The sequence below is a fragment of the Phalacrocorax carbo genome, chromosome 7, assembly GCF_963921805.1.
Source record: "Phalacrocorax carbo chromosome 7, bPhaCar2.1, whole genome shotgun sequence".
Classification (NCBI taxonomy): Eukaryota; Metazoa; Chordata; class Aves; order Suliformes; family Phalacrocoracidae; genus Phalacrocorax; species Phalacrocorax carbo.
In genome coordinates, this window is record NC_087519.1 from 53,393,835 (window position 1) to 53,409,486 (window position 15,652).

Sequence of the window (15,652 nt, forward strand, 5' to 3'; positions counted from 1 at the left end):
GGGAGAGCACAGGACCAAGTCTGGCAAACAAGAGGAGCCCTTCCCACCCTACACACCCACCGGCAGGGCTCACTGGGAGGCGGAACCGGTCACGTTGCTGAAGTGGTATCGCACATATCCCACATCCCCCCCTCCCCGGCGCTCCCACCTCGGCTGTGCAGCTCCCCGATGCCCGTGGATCCCGGCGGGGACGGCCGGTTCAGCTTCGGCTGCCAGCAGGGTCACCAGCTGGGACTGGGGCCCTGGTTAATGCACGGTCTGCGAATACCGACCGCTACGCGAGCGGGGACATAGCCACAAGCAGGCTGTTACAGAAGGGGGACTTATGATAGTCACCCCTAGGACCAAGTGGATCCCCAAAACCCACTAACACTTATTTCACCGTACTATTCAATCCAATCCTGGGGCTTGGAGTTGGCAGGAAAGGTGCCTCCAGGCCTCATTTTAATTAGTACTCGGGATGTCCAGAAACACCAAAGATACCCCTACTTTCCTTCCATCCTACTATGCACAGGAATACCGATTTTGTCCTCCTCCAATACACCATCTCTCTTCAAGATCCCCTGCTTATTCAGTGAAAAGGGTGGAAATCATTTGCAGAAAGAGCAACTAGTCAGTGCCTTCCTTCGATATCCTCACTCCGAAAAATCACTCAGCCTTTTCCCTCCCGCCGCTGTAAAGGCTGAGCTCTGACAATAGCATTGCTTCTTTCCTTGTTCGCTCTACTAGGGTATGGGACATCACACAGCATTTGCATGATTCATGAGGAACACAATACACATCTTCACTTTTATGAGCAGCAGTGTATTGTTCTCGTTTTACAGATGCAAAACCGAGATGCAAGGGGATTAAAAGGGAAAAAAATAATCCCTTTGTTCCTTCACATTTTTGGGATAATTACTTTCCACACATATTAAATTGTGACAGGGCCTTGAAAACCAAGCCTTTTGGCAGAAGACTCAACATCTTAAAAGACCTTTGACCACAGCCGCCCGAGTCTTGCCGAAACCTCCCACGCAAGAGCGAAGCTGCATCAGCAGCAGAGAGGAGAGGCTGAACGTCAGGAGCACGAAGGACCAGCCTCCACGGGGCTTAGGGGCACACGGGAGGTCCTGGCACGTTCTCGGTTTGGATGCTGGGCAGACTGGGAAAGCATCTCCAGAAGGTACCCCCTTGGTCTTCACTCAGCACGAAGGATGTGTGTGAATCAGATTTGGTGTTCCCAAAGTGGGCAGCCCCTCTTCTCATGGGGGAGTCAGGTCTGGCCGTGGTGTCTTTGCATTCTCTCCCATGAATTATTCATGCAAGTCTGTCAGCTAGATGTTACCAGCTACCAACGGAGCAAATCCAGTCCTCCCCTTACTGGTGAGAGCACCTGAGTGAACGGCACTAAGATCTTTGCTGTTTGAGATCTTGAGAGTATCTTCTAATTTCAGTCCAAATTCTTAAAATGTGGTAAGATTTTAAAAAGCAAAACCTGTAAGCAACTGCAGACATCCCCTAATGGAAAGCCAGTAAATACTCAAGGATGCATGTTCTGGTTTGGGTCCTAAAATAAAGATCAGTACAAGGCTTGTGATTTAAAAGGCTCCATGTTTGTCTCTAAGCAGGCATCTCATTCAAATTCTCACTCCTCAGACCTACTCACTGATAAGTGGCATTGGCAACTACTCTGAAAACATATCCCGAAACAGAGCTAGAAGCAGCCATATAAGCAAGCAGGAGATTTATTGCCAGATTTTGGTGTGAACAGTACTTGTCTTCCTCATCCATGACAGAGAAGATGATCTACTGAGAACGGTCGAAGGATACAAAAATACGAAGTAGGGGCTGATGCTTTGTGCTGTGTTTACTTTTCCTTCCTCTCCCTCTCCCCTGCTGTCACACAGAAGTGATGATATGCACATGTTGGAGACGAGTTTGGTACGTCCAGCTCCAAACCTTGACAGACATCAGCAGAGCCCCTTTGCTTTCAGCACAGCGAGGGCCAGTTTCTATCAGCTGAAGAGTCTTGACCAAATGAAGATAAATACAAGCTTTTATAGCACATGTAGAAACACCTAGGCTAGAGCAGCAACTATCTGATGAACCTCCACTGAAAGCATCAATGTTCGGGGTGGGGGGGGAGGGAAAAAAGGAGGAGGAGAAACAAATGAGACCAAATATTTCTGAAGTTTTAAGTGTATCCACATTCAATGCAGCTGATTTCAGAAACAGGGTTATCAGTAGATTAACATAAGCTGCAGGTGTAAAAGTGAGTCTCACTGAACGAGTCCAGAAAAGGGTATAGTCCCCTCTAGATTCACTTAAGCTGGAATGTAATGCAGTCGTTACTGGGACAGATGGCCAGGTGATGTCAGTTTTGGATTTCTTTCTTTCCTGGAATGGGATCTTACCAATACATGCAAGTATTTTGTCCTACCACTTGGCCACCCTCCCAATTTCACAACGGGTTTTACAGTATTAATGACTTGAAACTCCTCTTGGAAGCATGTTATTATGTGAAATCCTTGGCCTTCACATTAGAAGAAGTAAATTTTAATCGTTAAGATTGGACACAAAAGCATGAGAACATGACCTCTGAGGTTCTAAAATATTGTCCAACTCCACGAAGGGCTTTTAATTTACGTAGCTTTCAAGCCAGTCCCATTTTGTATTCTTCTGCCCAGCCTCGCTTCCCAGTACGCTGCCTTCAATTTTTCCATCAGGGCACTGCCAAATTAAAAAGTGCATCCCCAAACTAAAATTTTGGTAGAACAACTCATTCAAAAAAACCAAGGTCAATTTTAATACCACCTCATATGCTTTAACTGCAATGGAAACAATTGTGGCGAAAGAGTCTCCAGCCACGGCTGCGATTCAAGCCGTGAACTGTGGCACAGCTAACACGAAACAGATGATAGGAAGCAGTAATACGTAAATAGCAGTAACGCGAGCAGCGATTTACACCGCCTGCATTGAGGGAAGCAAAAGCAACAAGAGAAGACCGCTGTATTTTTAGAATTTTCCTAGCTTTGTTAATGTTTTATTATCAAAGGAAGGATATTTGTCACCTGCGATGTGAGAATTTTAATTCGACTAATGTCCCATTATAAACCATGTGGTTTTGAATAGCGTCTTTTTAATAATTTTTAACTGATCAATATATACAGATTAACATAACAATCCTTTATTGCTGAGTATATTTATATCGATGTCTATACCACAGGGCTTCAGGTTTATAACCCATAATTACTCACGCAGCTCTATATTGCTTGATTATGTAATTCTGTGAAACTACAAACACGCAGGAAAGTTGTCATTAATTTGGAAAGTAATCTGGAATCCAATTCTTTCAGACAATTTATTCCCCAAAAGTGAGTCCCACAGCTTCAAATAGCCAAGAACTTCAGTGTTGCTTCATTCCCTGAGTGAGCTCATTTGAAGTCTTTCTTTTAAAGCAATGTATATTGGCATCGACTGCTCTGAAATTAGTTTAAATTAGGTCAGAAATAGACTATTGCCTATAAAAATCTTATCTTCCAGAGATCAGTGGTTAGCTCATGGTTATTGGACAATATTTTTCCCTCCCACTTTAATCCTGCTCTGTTTTTTTCCCCCCCTGACCTTAGTAAATAAACACATAATGGAAAAGTAGAAACCAGAGACAAGTAAAACTTCCTCACCCCCATCATTTTGCATCACTGCAGACCTCCGATACCATGACCCACCTCCCTTGGGCCTTAGATCCGGGCGTAAGACAATTCTTTCAACACAGGTCAGAAATCTATAAGCACACCACTGTTAGAAAGGGCTACAGCAATGGACTGCTCAGCAGTCATCCAAACTCCAATTAAGAGGAACTGTTAAGGGCCAGATTTGCGATTTCTTCTGAATTTAAAGTAGAAGAGAATCTGGCCTAGAATGAACAACAAATTATTTGTTAATTGTCTTTCCACTAAGAATCACAATGTCTCACAGGATAAATCTGTTTAAATCTGATTCACTTCACTCTTACCAGAAAGCTATTTTCAGTCATTTCATTTCAATGTATTTCCAGTTCCGTGTGGGTCTCAGCAGCCACTGAAAAATACAATACCTTTCTCTTTCTGTGGATTCAGGCAGCTGAAGACGCCCTTGGCTCGGAGCATCTGGCCCTAGATTACTTGTTACCAGCATGTGGCTTGGACTCAAGTTTCATCTAGCTGCCCTGAGCAGTGATGATGTGGATACATGCATTATTTCAATTCTCTCTTCATAGCAGTCTTGTATCGATGATTATTTTTTCAGATACACAATACCTGGAAATATGCTGGATTTTCCTGATAATACATTAAAATAAATTCGTCTGTAAAAGCAGCACTGAAGTTTCCATTCCAAGCTGATAGCTTTCACATAATCTAGGCCAGAGTTTACGTCTGGGGTAGGCCAGCCAAGTGCTATTTAAATCTAAAAATATATGACAATTTATATCAGTTGAGAATCAGACCAGCTGTTTCTAATGGGGTTTCATCTGAAGCAATTAGAAAACGTAAAGTTAGAAGCCCTATCATCTCGTTAGTTTTCCGAGGCCTATTATCTAGTCTGTGTATTGCTTCTAGTGGGGATCTTCTCCAATTACTCATTCTTAATTCATATGCCAGACTCTCCAAGCTTCTCCCTCGGACACAAAGAGAAGCCGCTACATCACCTAGCGGCTAAAGCAAAGCCTTCAGGAGGGCGCTCGTGAGAATGGGCTGCTTCTCCCAGGGCTTCAGCCCCCCACATCTGCAACGCACAGAATTAGCAGCGTGCAACGTGCAGAAAATTTCTCGTGCATATTTTATTTAGAGAACTAGCACTCGAATGTGTAAATACGTGACAATAGCTCCTCATTGGGGACTACCTTCTCTGCCCAGGAGGAAAGCTGAGGAGCCACCATGCAGAAGAGGAGAGAGGCAGGCCGTTCGCAGAGTGCGATTAAAGGCTTCACCTCCTGACCCCTGGTCACGGCTTATGCCACCAGAACAGGACAGAAATGCTTCTTCTCTAAGCCCAACCGAAGTACTACTAAGTCTCACATGCTATTCACCTTGCCCACAAAACTTGTGTAACTTCCCTGCATATGAATCACCCTCGAATCTGCAGTCTACATCAACTTGAGTAGGAGTCGCTACAGAAGTGGGATGCAGCATTATTCTGAATGCAAAGGGCAGACTTTTTTCCCCACCTAAGACCGTAGATCTGAACGGATCGTTACAGCACAGAGAACTTACCATACCATAACTCTGAGTACAAGAGGTTGCAGTCCATATTATCATTAGATACAATTAGGAGTCTTTCCCCCCCCAAAGCAATTTGCTATGGGAGAAAATAAAACAAAACCAAACAAACAAACAAACAAAAAAAAACCACCAGCAAAAGCAGATTCTACCAGACCAAAATCTGGCACAGGAAGTACTTTCTGGTTTCTGCTCCCTGTTTAATATTTTATGGAAGCCATAAAAGAGAGCGTAGCATGGGATACACCATACTGCAAAGCTATCTAACCCCTGCAGTTGAACAGAGGCAACAGACACCTGAACTACAACGTCCATAGCATGTTCCCAACACATATAACATTATACTGGTTCTAAACAAAAGGTTAAATACTTCTATACTATGTTGCTTTTCAGAACTCCCTGATATTTTCAATATTTATTCCAGTTCAGGACAGAAGCTCGTCAGAATATCAGAATTTTCTATGGGTAATGATTTTCAGTGTTAGCACAGCTCAAATAATATTTACCTTTTACACCACAGGTTTTCTCCCAGATTGTTTTATATTTCAGTACTTTCAGGATGACAGGACAAGCATTAGAAATCTGCAGACAATTATGCTTTTTCAATGTCTTAATTTTAACAGTAGCCCAGAGCTTTGTTACTAAATACAAAGTGAGAAACACACTTCCCATGTGAAAAAGTTACAAGCCATCTACTACAGGTGGTCGTGTTAGTTTCTGGTTGCTATTTTTCTCCCTCAAACCGACAGGGAAAAGCAAAGAAAAACTCTAGGAACTGCACATCTCCGAGCAAAATGAAAATCCTTCCTTAGACAGGCCACAGCATAAAGTCTTCCGAGTACCAAAAATGCTGCCAAGAAAAAAGTTTTATATACACATATGCAGGTTGTTAATACTTGTGGTATTTTCAAACCTGACACCTGGAGCTTCGTGACACATGTCAGACTTTCACAGCCTCCTGGGAAAGCTGCCTGCACAGTGAGGTCTTTGTCAGACACTTCCTCTGATTCATGTTCCCTACAACACGCACTTATATCACTGTTACTCTGGTTAATAACCTGACCCTGAAAACTGGAAATATACCACAAATCACCATCACGGAGGAGTTTACGTCTCAACTTCCCGACTGGATTCAAAGTTCAAATGATAAACTCATCAGTGGGTGTACTGCTTTCTGGCGAGTGGAAAATCTGTTACTAGCAGAGAACTATTAATCTTCCAAAAAGAACTGCAATGCCTTACTTCAGATGATAGCTTTGTGGTGGGGAAAGCGGGAGAAGTTGTATGGCAATCATTGCTGACCCTTGCCATTAAAATGCCATTTACCAACTCTTCAATCCAGGGATTCAAATCCAGCGGGCAGCTCGCCAACAAGATCAAAGTCAGTAGGAGTTTCGCCCGAGTGCATAAGTATTAATAAGCGCCCAAATAAGGCACTTATCCAGAATGCAAATATTTCTTCCTTATTCGGCATGTGGAATTCCCATTGATGGAAATGAAAGTACCATGTGTGCAGAAAATGCAAACGATAATCTACAGCACAGATCAAGGGAAAGAATTTTGCCTGCGGTGTTATGAAATCTTAATCTGTCATACAGCTCAAGAACCCCAGGCTGCGGGGGGGGGGGGGGGGGGAAGAGTGGCACATATTCTCTGTGAGAATCACACCATCCACCATTTCAACCCTTCTGAGCTGGAACAGGGTTGGGTTTCTATTGCCAAGCTGAAGAAGTGAAGAAATTCTATGGGTTTTGCATGGAAACAGAGAATGAGGTTTATATCAAATAAAAGTAGGCTAATTCTTATACTTGAATAAGAGCATCAGGATATCTTTAAATAACCTTAAGTTAGTTTTAGATCTCAGAAATGCAGAGTTTCTAATGCTAATGTACAGGCAAACTGACTTTAGCACCACATTTCTAACTCTTTGAACAAGAACACAGCACCTGCCTCTGCGTCAGTCCTAGAGGACTGAAGTACGTTATTTTAGTTCATATGGAAATCAGAGAACTTGTTCCCCTGTGGCCAAGTTTCAGAATTAGACTTTATTTACAAGCAATTCAAGGCTTGAATTGACTGAAAGACGCATCATTCGCAGACAATGATTTTGCTTGCAAACTTAGCAGAGCTGGACCAACAACAAACTGACTCAAATAGATCCGTAGCTAAATGGCTGAGATGTGAATCAGCATCATTCACAGAGGTCAGACTACCCAGGCGTCAGCAGCGTTCTTTCGCTCGCTAATATTCTTGAAAGTCTTTGCAAACGCCCCAAGTTGCACGTTGTTTTCTAGTTGCCATTCACCGTTCGCTATTCCCTGTCAAAACGTTTCAGTCGTTAAACCAGAGAGCAGAAAATATACCGCATGCCCAATCACACACTGTGAATAATAAAAGTAGACAATTTGCGAATGGTTTGCAAACAAACCCAGAACCGGAATAGAATTCACGCAAACCATTTAGCAGACATCTGAATAACAGATCTCTCCGCAGACAACAGCAATGATTTGCAAGTTGCTTCTCAATTAAAAAGAAAACAGTTAAATCCATCAAGCTTTGTGTTTTGAGAAGCGCTATTAGTGTAGTCCTAATTTTTCATCTCTATTTCTGCTTTTAAGGTGGCTACCAGGAGACTACTTCAATTTACCTTTTCTGTTCTGACAAAAAAAAACATGTTAGGCCTTCAACTCAAAAATGCTTATCAGGAACGTACGTCAAAATACATTACAAGGGAATATTGATTGTCTCAGAACTAAGAATCCCAAGTCCGGAAAATGCAAAGAAAAAGTTAAATATTACAAGAAATCCATGCATGAAAAGATAAGGAAAAGTTCAATGGGTTCAGCTTTAATTCTACCCACCGCACTTTTTTTAAATCATTCTGAGAATTGACTGAAAAATTGTTCAATATTCACTACGCCAAGGGGCTCGCTAGCTTGATCTCTCGGAGAGGCTGTACAGAGCTCTTCCTTTTCTTACTGAGCCAGCGTGCGACCACCTTGCAGCAAAGCCACACGTGACCAGTTCTGACCTCTCACGTGACCAAGCCGAAAATTTACTTTAGCAATCTCTTACACCACTAAGTCTGAATATTTGCAGAAAGCCAGCCCAAAAGTAAAATAAAGGCCTCCAAAGCACTTGTAAGCAGGCTTGCTTTCAGGGTTATCAGCCACACAGCTCACAAATGGAGCAGATTACCCCAGCGCCTGGGGTGTGCTCATTACTCAGTTTTCCCATTTGTTTAAAGATTGATATTCTCATGGCATCTCTTTGGACTAACATCAGTGCATCCTATGGCGAAACACAACATTAGACCTTTATACTGTGCGTGCTACAACATAAATCTACTTTGCCCACATCTGTTCTCAGTTCAGAACAGCCCTTCCCCAAAGCAGGAGTTTTACAGCTGATCAGATTACATTTTCCATGTTCTGCTCATGGTGCTCATTCGAGATGGAATTTGTTTCTACACAGAAGATGAGCACAAGGCCTGCATGCTATTTAAGCCGCAATTAAGCCCTCAGAAATAGGTCTTAAGTGATGCATAGGCTGCTGTCAGCTCTCTAAATTTCATCCTATGTAATTTCTTCCATCACCCACTCACATTATGTTATTGTCTATGGCTTCAGAAAATTACTACTAGTGCATTCATAACTTCCATTCAACAAAGAGGCTCAATGATTGTTTTCTTTAACGCCCTCTGAGCTTCCCATATTGGCTGTTGTGCTTTTACAAGTACATTTCCCCAGTATGAAATCTCTCCTCCACCCTGTATGGGAAGGAGTATAATTTAGAGTTCACCCTGGAACGTCTCATCAGGGAAAGGGAATTGGATATGCACCATTTCCATTCTTAACATTACACTGACCTCTAGAGTAAGAAGCGCTGCACACCTGATAAATCAGCTGGATAACTAAGAAGTGGAAAGTAAGATGAGGACACCCAGGAGCTGCCTGCTCCCAGGAAAGGTCTGGGGAGCAAGGCCCTGGGGCAGCACAGAGCCCCCAAGGCTGAGAGGGATCTGGGTTAGCTAATGACTTGGAACGAGGACTGCCGCAGCCTTCATGAGCTGTCCCAAGAGTCGCACGACCACCCCACGCAGCATCTTACATTTTGATTCACGTCCCGAGGACTAGAAAACTTAAGGCTCGTATAGATTGGCAACACTTCACATAGCATCAGATATTTTCTCTCATTTCCACTTTTCAGAATAATAGTATTTTAAGATCCAAATACATTCTGAGCTATATATCCCCTGCTGAAAGCATTCATGTAGCAATATACAATATGTTCACAGTTTTCTTTAATGATACCGGTTTCCTTTGTTTTCCTTTGCCTGAACACTTAACTGAAATACTGATTAAAATACTTCCTAAGTACAAGAGTGATTTTCTCCAGGACAACTTTTCCAGATTTCAAAAGCACGTTCCCAGAAGACTCAGCCTGAAAGCAGGCTTTACTTGTCATCACCTAGATTCTCCAGGAAACCCCTGTTGGCCTCTTACTGGTTAATTACTAAAATACAGCCTCACTCTTGGAATGAGAGCAGAAAATACACAAGGTTGACTGGACTGCCTCTTAGGTATAGTCAAGAAATAAAAATACCCGAGAACACGTTACCAAGGGTAAAGAGAATACATGAAGAGATGCATTTATCCAGTTCGGGCCCCGAAGAACCTACAAGAGCAATAGGGACAACCCCTGCCAGTTTCAAGAACTACCCACAGAATTAGCTAAGTTACACTGTAAGCCATGTGCCTAAAAATCTCATGTTATACGCCAAGTACAAAGCTCTCTGGACCTTTGAAGCTGTCTTGCAATCAAATAGAGACATTTTGTGGTGACGGTTTTGTTTGCAAAGTAATTGCCTTTAACAACATATGGTAGCTCCTCATATCCAACAACAATGGTCGTCGTTTCTTTTTTGGTATAAGTCCGCTCTTTCTGTTCGCTCTTTCCCTCACGTGAATCATAGAATCATGAAGGTTGGAAAAGACCTCTAGGATCAAGTCAGGCCATCAGCCCAACACCCCCAGGTCTCCTAAACCATGCCCTGAGGTGCCATGTCTACATGTCTTTTAAACCCCCCCAGGGACGGCGCCTCCCCCACCTCTCTGGGCAGCCTGTGCCAGGGCCTGACCGCTCTGGCAGTGGAGACATTTTCCCTAATATCCAACCTAAACCTCCCCCGACACAGCTTGAGGCCGTTTCCTCTCGTTCTATCACTAGTGACTTGGGAGAAGGGACCAACAGAAGTCAGACCAACCTGTAACAAACAGGTACGGTCACAGGCAAGACCTGTGAACTTCTGCTGACCCAAAGGCAGTAAGTTGCTTTTTTTGACCTTCTGTATTACTTCAACACAACTCATGGTAAATTCAAGAACAGCAATAGTAAGAGTTTTTCTATTAAAAAAAAAATGTCCTCCCAAGAATTATACAGATACTTGAAAAGCCCTTCCAAGATGTATGTTGCACTACAAAAAGCTCTTCTATGATTTTTAAAAATAGTAACTTCCAATAAGACATTAAAAGGAAAGCCTCACGCTTAAGATTTCAAAAGGTAGACAACTTGTGCTGATTTTCTGCATTAATTCCCTTCATGATCAAAAGCAGCATATACTTTTTTACAAAACCATGGAAAGCTCAATTGTCAGTAAATACAGGTCAGCATTAAGGTTTTTTGAGCAGTCAGGAGCTGAGCACAAACAGCACGCGAAATGGCAGGGGCCGCAAGCAGCTTGGTATTAAAACACAGGGTACAGAGTCAGAGCAATAAAGGATACAACAGGTTTCTGCAGAAAGGAGCTATTTTTGTCAGAGTAGCTCACACACCAACCACAGGGATGGAAGTACATGGCAGCCAGCAAGCAGGAGTCAGGAAGGGGCTCACCTAGCTCAGGCTGAGACCATTCTGCACTGGACTGCACTGGGACTAGGCAAACACAACACCCCCCCGAGCTCTAACTGCAGTCACTCACGACAGAGGCAAACGCAGACACTTACCCCTCTGCAGCACTGCTGGAAGCTCAACCATCCTCAGAGGCAGAAGAGGTCAGCAAGGACAATCCCCTGACTAACCTTCTCCTTAGCACCCACCACTTGCCCACGAAGACCCTGTTCAGAGCTGTAAATCATCATCTACTTGCAGAGCTCATGGGGCAACTAAAGACAACATTGCCCTTGTGCTACAGGGGGAAACTGAGCTAAAAGACAATGCAAACCTCTCTCTGACTCACTGCAGTGGGGCTGCAGGTGCTTTGGGTTAATCTTAAAGACTTTGCAGGGGAAGCAAATGGGTCTTCAGCCCCGCAGCTGTGAGGCACCTCCAGCTGATGTGCCTTAAGGTTTAAACCGCATCTTCTTTTCTTAAGGGGGCGGCGTGTCTGGAGCTGTACACACAGCTCTTCTTTGAACCCAATTTTGGTCTCACTCCACAGCGCTGCACGAGCCTCCCAGCAGTCCCAAGGTGTCTCCACACCTGAGATTTCCCATCCCCACACCTTAGCACACATTCAGGTTGATGAATGGCCATGGTACAGGACAACTAGCTTCAGCTAGTCCGTAAAGTCACCCAAGGCAGAAGACACCACAGAGGGAAAGGGTGCGATTCAGACACAAACCAGTATAGAGGGCTGGAGGTGTCTTGTTGTACCACTTTGGAGTTAAAAACAGGCACACGGCTGTGATGCGAATCACCCAGCGGGAATTAAATCTCCAGAGAAAGTCTGCCGTTGGGTCAGTGTGGGGAGGTGGGTTGCACAGTCTGTGAACATTGCTATGATCAGACACCAGTGATGGAGTGGCTGCAACCTGACCTAGAAGGAAGCCACTAAAGCCTGTATTTTATTTATGTTTTACATGTTACCTCCTAAAACAAAAATCAATTTGTGTCAGACTGGTGATGTTTAAATGTATAATTCCCTTTCTAGTAAACAGATGCTTGTCCTTACCTGCATGATAAGCAGTTCTGAGAACACAAAGTAGGAAGAGACCTTGGAGAGGAGATGAGAGGGGCTTAAGAGGCTTGAGGTTACCGGAGACGCTAGAGGAGGAGACAGCAAAATTAAACTCACAAACAGACTGCTCAAGGTCAAAGAACAATGTGCATTGTTGAGATGTGCTGCTCCGTTTCTTATATCCCAGAGTTAAGAGATATAGAAGACCGGACTCATTGTGTGCATTCTTCAGGGCAGGACTGGGAGCGGTGGAGTAGATAAGTAACCAAAAGTCAACAACCCGTAAGACAATAAGAAAAGCAAAAGGGAGAGTGAGAGGATAAGGCATGCCAAGAAGGGGAGCCCAGCTCTTCTAGCAGCTGAGCCGTTCCTGCAAAACAAGCCAGACTGGGGCCCTGTCTCATTCGGAGCTGAAGGAAACACTCTGCATGGGGCAAATACATGCAAAAAATGGGGTTATTCTTCATTCTTACTGCCATGTGAAATGCAAGGACATGGTTATCTGTTTCAAGAGCACCGTGGCTGATCAGCAGTCATTGCCACCAAAGGTCTTCCTCTTTAGGCTGTTTAGTAATTGGCACTATGCTGGGCTTGCTTTGTTTTCCCTCAAATGACCATGCTGTTTCTAATTTTTTTTTTTTACATCTCTGATAATGTTTCAGCCTATTCCTGACCCAGAAATGAAAAGAATTAACCCTGTTGTTGCTATTCATCATCTACTCTCTTCCTCATTTAGTGCTTGGCTCTTGAGTGAGGAGCAGAGGGCAATGACTGACATCCTGTGGGCCAGACTGGGGGAAACTGCCAGCAAGGCTTTATATAGATAGAAAGGGTGATGCATTGGACATTGTGCTTCGTTATACTTTGTAAGAGCCTCAAAGTGTGCTGGGTTTGTACCTATGCTCTGCTGTGCTGCTCTTTATCGAATAACTTGCATTTCAAAAAACCAGTGGTGTTCCCCCCTGCAGTGGCGTACACCTGGCTGCCAGCCTGTGTGATTAGACCAGGTTATGAACGTATGAGGAAATGCAGTGGGCGACAGCACTGGGAACAGAGGGATGGAGCAGTAAAAAGCCATTTTGTGGGCAGGAATGTCCCAACTTGGACCGGACAGAAAGCTTAACATGATACAAAGTCTTTATTTGATTAATTTAAATCTTTTTTTCTGTTGATAAAACTAGGCTAACTTTTCCAGTGGGGACAGAGAACCGCTGGCCAGGGTCTTTGTATGAGGCCACGCTCTGCAATCCCACCTGAAAATTTAGCATACAGTGCTACGGTGGGGACTACTGGCGCTGCAGAACTGCCAAGGGCACCTAGGGGGATCCCTTCGTCCCTGCAAGAGAAAGCATCCACGTCCAGGAGAAGTTAAAACCTGTTTGCCATCTAGGGCATTCACAGACTTGTTGCTCTGGCTACACGTCAGCTCCTCCGCAGGAATGGGTAATACTCATTTTACAATGTTGTTTCTCAATCAGTTTAAGCCAGTTTACGTGGGCCACCAGAAGACAAAGCCGGGCCGTCTTCCAGAAACTCACGCGTGCTCCCTGTGCTGCCAGGTCCTTTGTGCACCAACACGACCATTTGTCTGGCCAAGATCTTCCTTTGTAGCATTAGTTTTAACCTAGATCAGTTTCTTGGCATCCTCCTCCGAAAGAGCAAGTGAGTTCTTGTGATGGAAGAAGGGACCGTGTAGGATGAGGGACAAGAACGGGCAGGGAGCAGCACCAACTTCCAGAAGCAGTAACAGCTTCTCATGACTTTATAGGATTATGAAATTAGGGCACAGTTGCACGACACCATTCTTGGATGACTGGATAACTAGAACTTCCTAAATAAGGATTACAAGTGATAAATAATTGATGAAAAATGGATAATACATGACACACAGTTAATACTTTTTCTGGGAACAAACGCCTAATTATTCAGTTCCTCTGAAAGACAGTCATTCGTTAAACATGCATGTGAGCAGAAGCAGTCCAGCGTGAACAGCCGAGATCAGTTAGTAATGAAGAACATGAATGTGGTCAAAAGGCACAGTCATTCAGAACCAAAACAATGTCATTTGGATGTGAGCAATGTTTTTGTGGCATCCAACCAGTTCTCTGAGGATTTTATGTGGCTCTAAAACTTTGTAGTGTCAGGCTCCTTTCTGACATTTGGAAGCCAGGTATCTTGAAAAGTTTAAAGGGAAAAAAAAAAGGAAGGAGACAGTGAAGAGGGGAAAATGTCATGGAAGGGACACTTCTTTCCAGCTCAGAGGAATCTATTGAGGAAGAAACGGTAATTTTCTCATTGCACCCTGAGGCCTTGCTGCCTGCGGTGCGAGCTCTGAATCCAAGACTTTCCTAGCACAATCCTCTGTAAAACCAAGCAGAGGATGGTATGTGCTTAAGGTGACAGCCATGGGAGGAATTTTCCAGGAATACTTTGAAACATTACTGTTTACTTCTCACTGTGTGAACAGTCTGAGAACCGAACTTCCACAACGACATGCTTTGAAACAGCAGACTTGAGAATATCTGTTTATTTTAATTCATGCTTATTGTCCTCACCTAACTTACACTCAAAGTTGAGCTTTATTTGTAAGTGAAACTAGTTTGGGCCAGATTCAAGGCCCACAAGAAGAAAACGAATGAAGTCTCTCTGTTCCACTACATCAGTTCAGGGTTTAGCCTTGAGGGCAGATTTTCAAAAGATTTTAGGGAAAATTTCAAGTGTTCACTATGCCTATCAAGGGCTCCGTACCAGAAATGCTCAAATACCTGACTAAGGGACAGCTGGCGCCCTGAAGGTCGAGTCAGATTCTGGTCACTTATTGGGGTGCCTATATAGAAATGAGCTTCTCTGCAAATCTTGCCTAGGGCAAGCAGTGTTATGGGCAGCCTCAGAGAACAGGATTTACCAGCTCCTGAGTTTGTCTGGGTTCCAGAGGCATTACTCATGAAAAATTCAAAGAAAGAAAAAAGAAACAAATGGCGAAATAAAATAAAGATCCAACAATACTCTTACTAGATTAAAACCTGACTCAAACTGTTAAATTAACACACCTATCATAGTTACTTACTGATCTGTCAAGCAGCATCAAGCCAGTATATAGGCAGAACTGTGTGTGTGATGTAAATATAAAAGGGTATCCCAGACAACTGCAGCATTCCCCATAGCAACAAGTCATGTGAACTCTTCAGAAAATGTAAATAAAACCATAAAGTCATGCCACTGTGCACAAAAAATCCTGCAGAGTGGATGCCCTAAAGGTATGAACTCTGTAATAATCTGTCCTCCCGGAAGCCTAGGTGATTTATTTTCCCAGAGCTTTGTGCGTGCGTGTGTCTGAAAGGAGTTTCAGTCATTTAACGGCTCGCATTCTGTTCTGGGGCTTGTTAGTGCAAAGGAGACAAGTCTAATTTTGCTAATCCATGCTGTGAAGGGAGTCAAACAGCATTTCCTATAT

The 15,652-nt window shown here is 43.6% G+C and overlaps 1 long non-coding RNA gene across 2 annotated transcripts in view; it reads right to left on the reverse strand.

Moving 5' to 3' along the window:
- Nucleotides 1-6,390, reverse strand: part of LOC135314417 (uncharacterized) — a 118,787-nt gene extending 112,397 nt beyond the window's left edge. Inside the window, exon 1 of one of the 2 annotated variants that reach the window (XR_010373930.1) lies at nt 6,154-6,390. This is a non-coding gene — a long non-coding RNA (uncharacterized LOC135314417). The remainder of the gene's footprint in view (nt 1-6,153) is intronic. The other variant, XR_010373929.1, reaches the window with a different exon arrangement.
- Between the last annotated feature and the right edge of the window lie 9,262 nt (nt 6,391-15,652).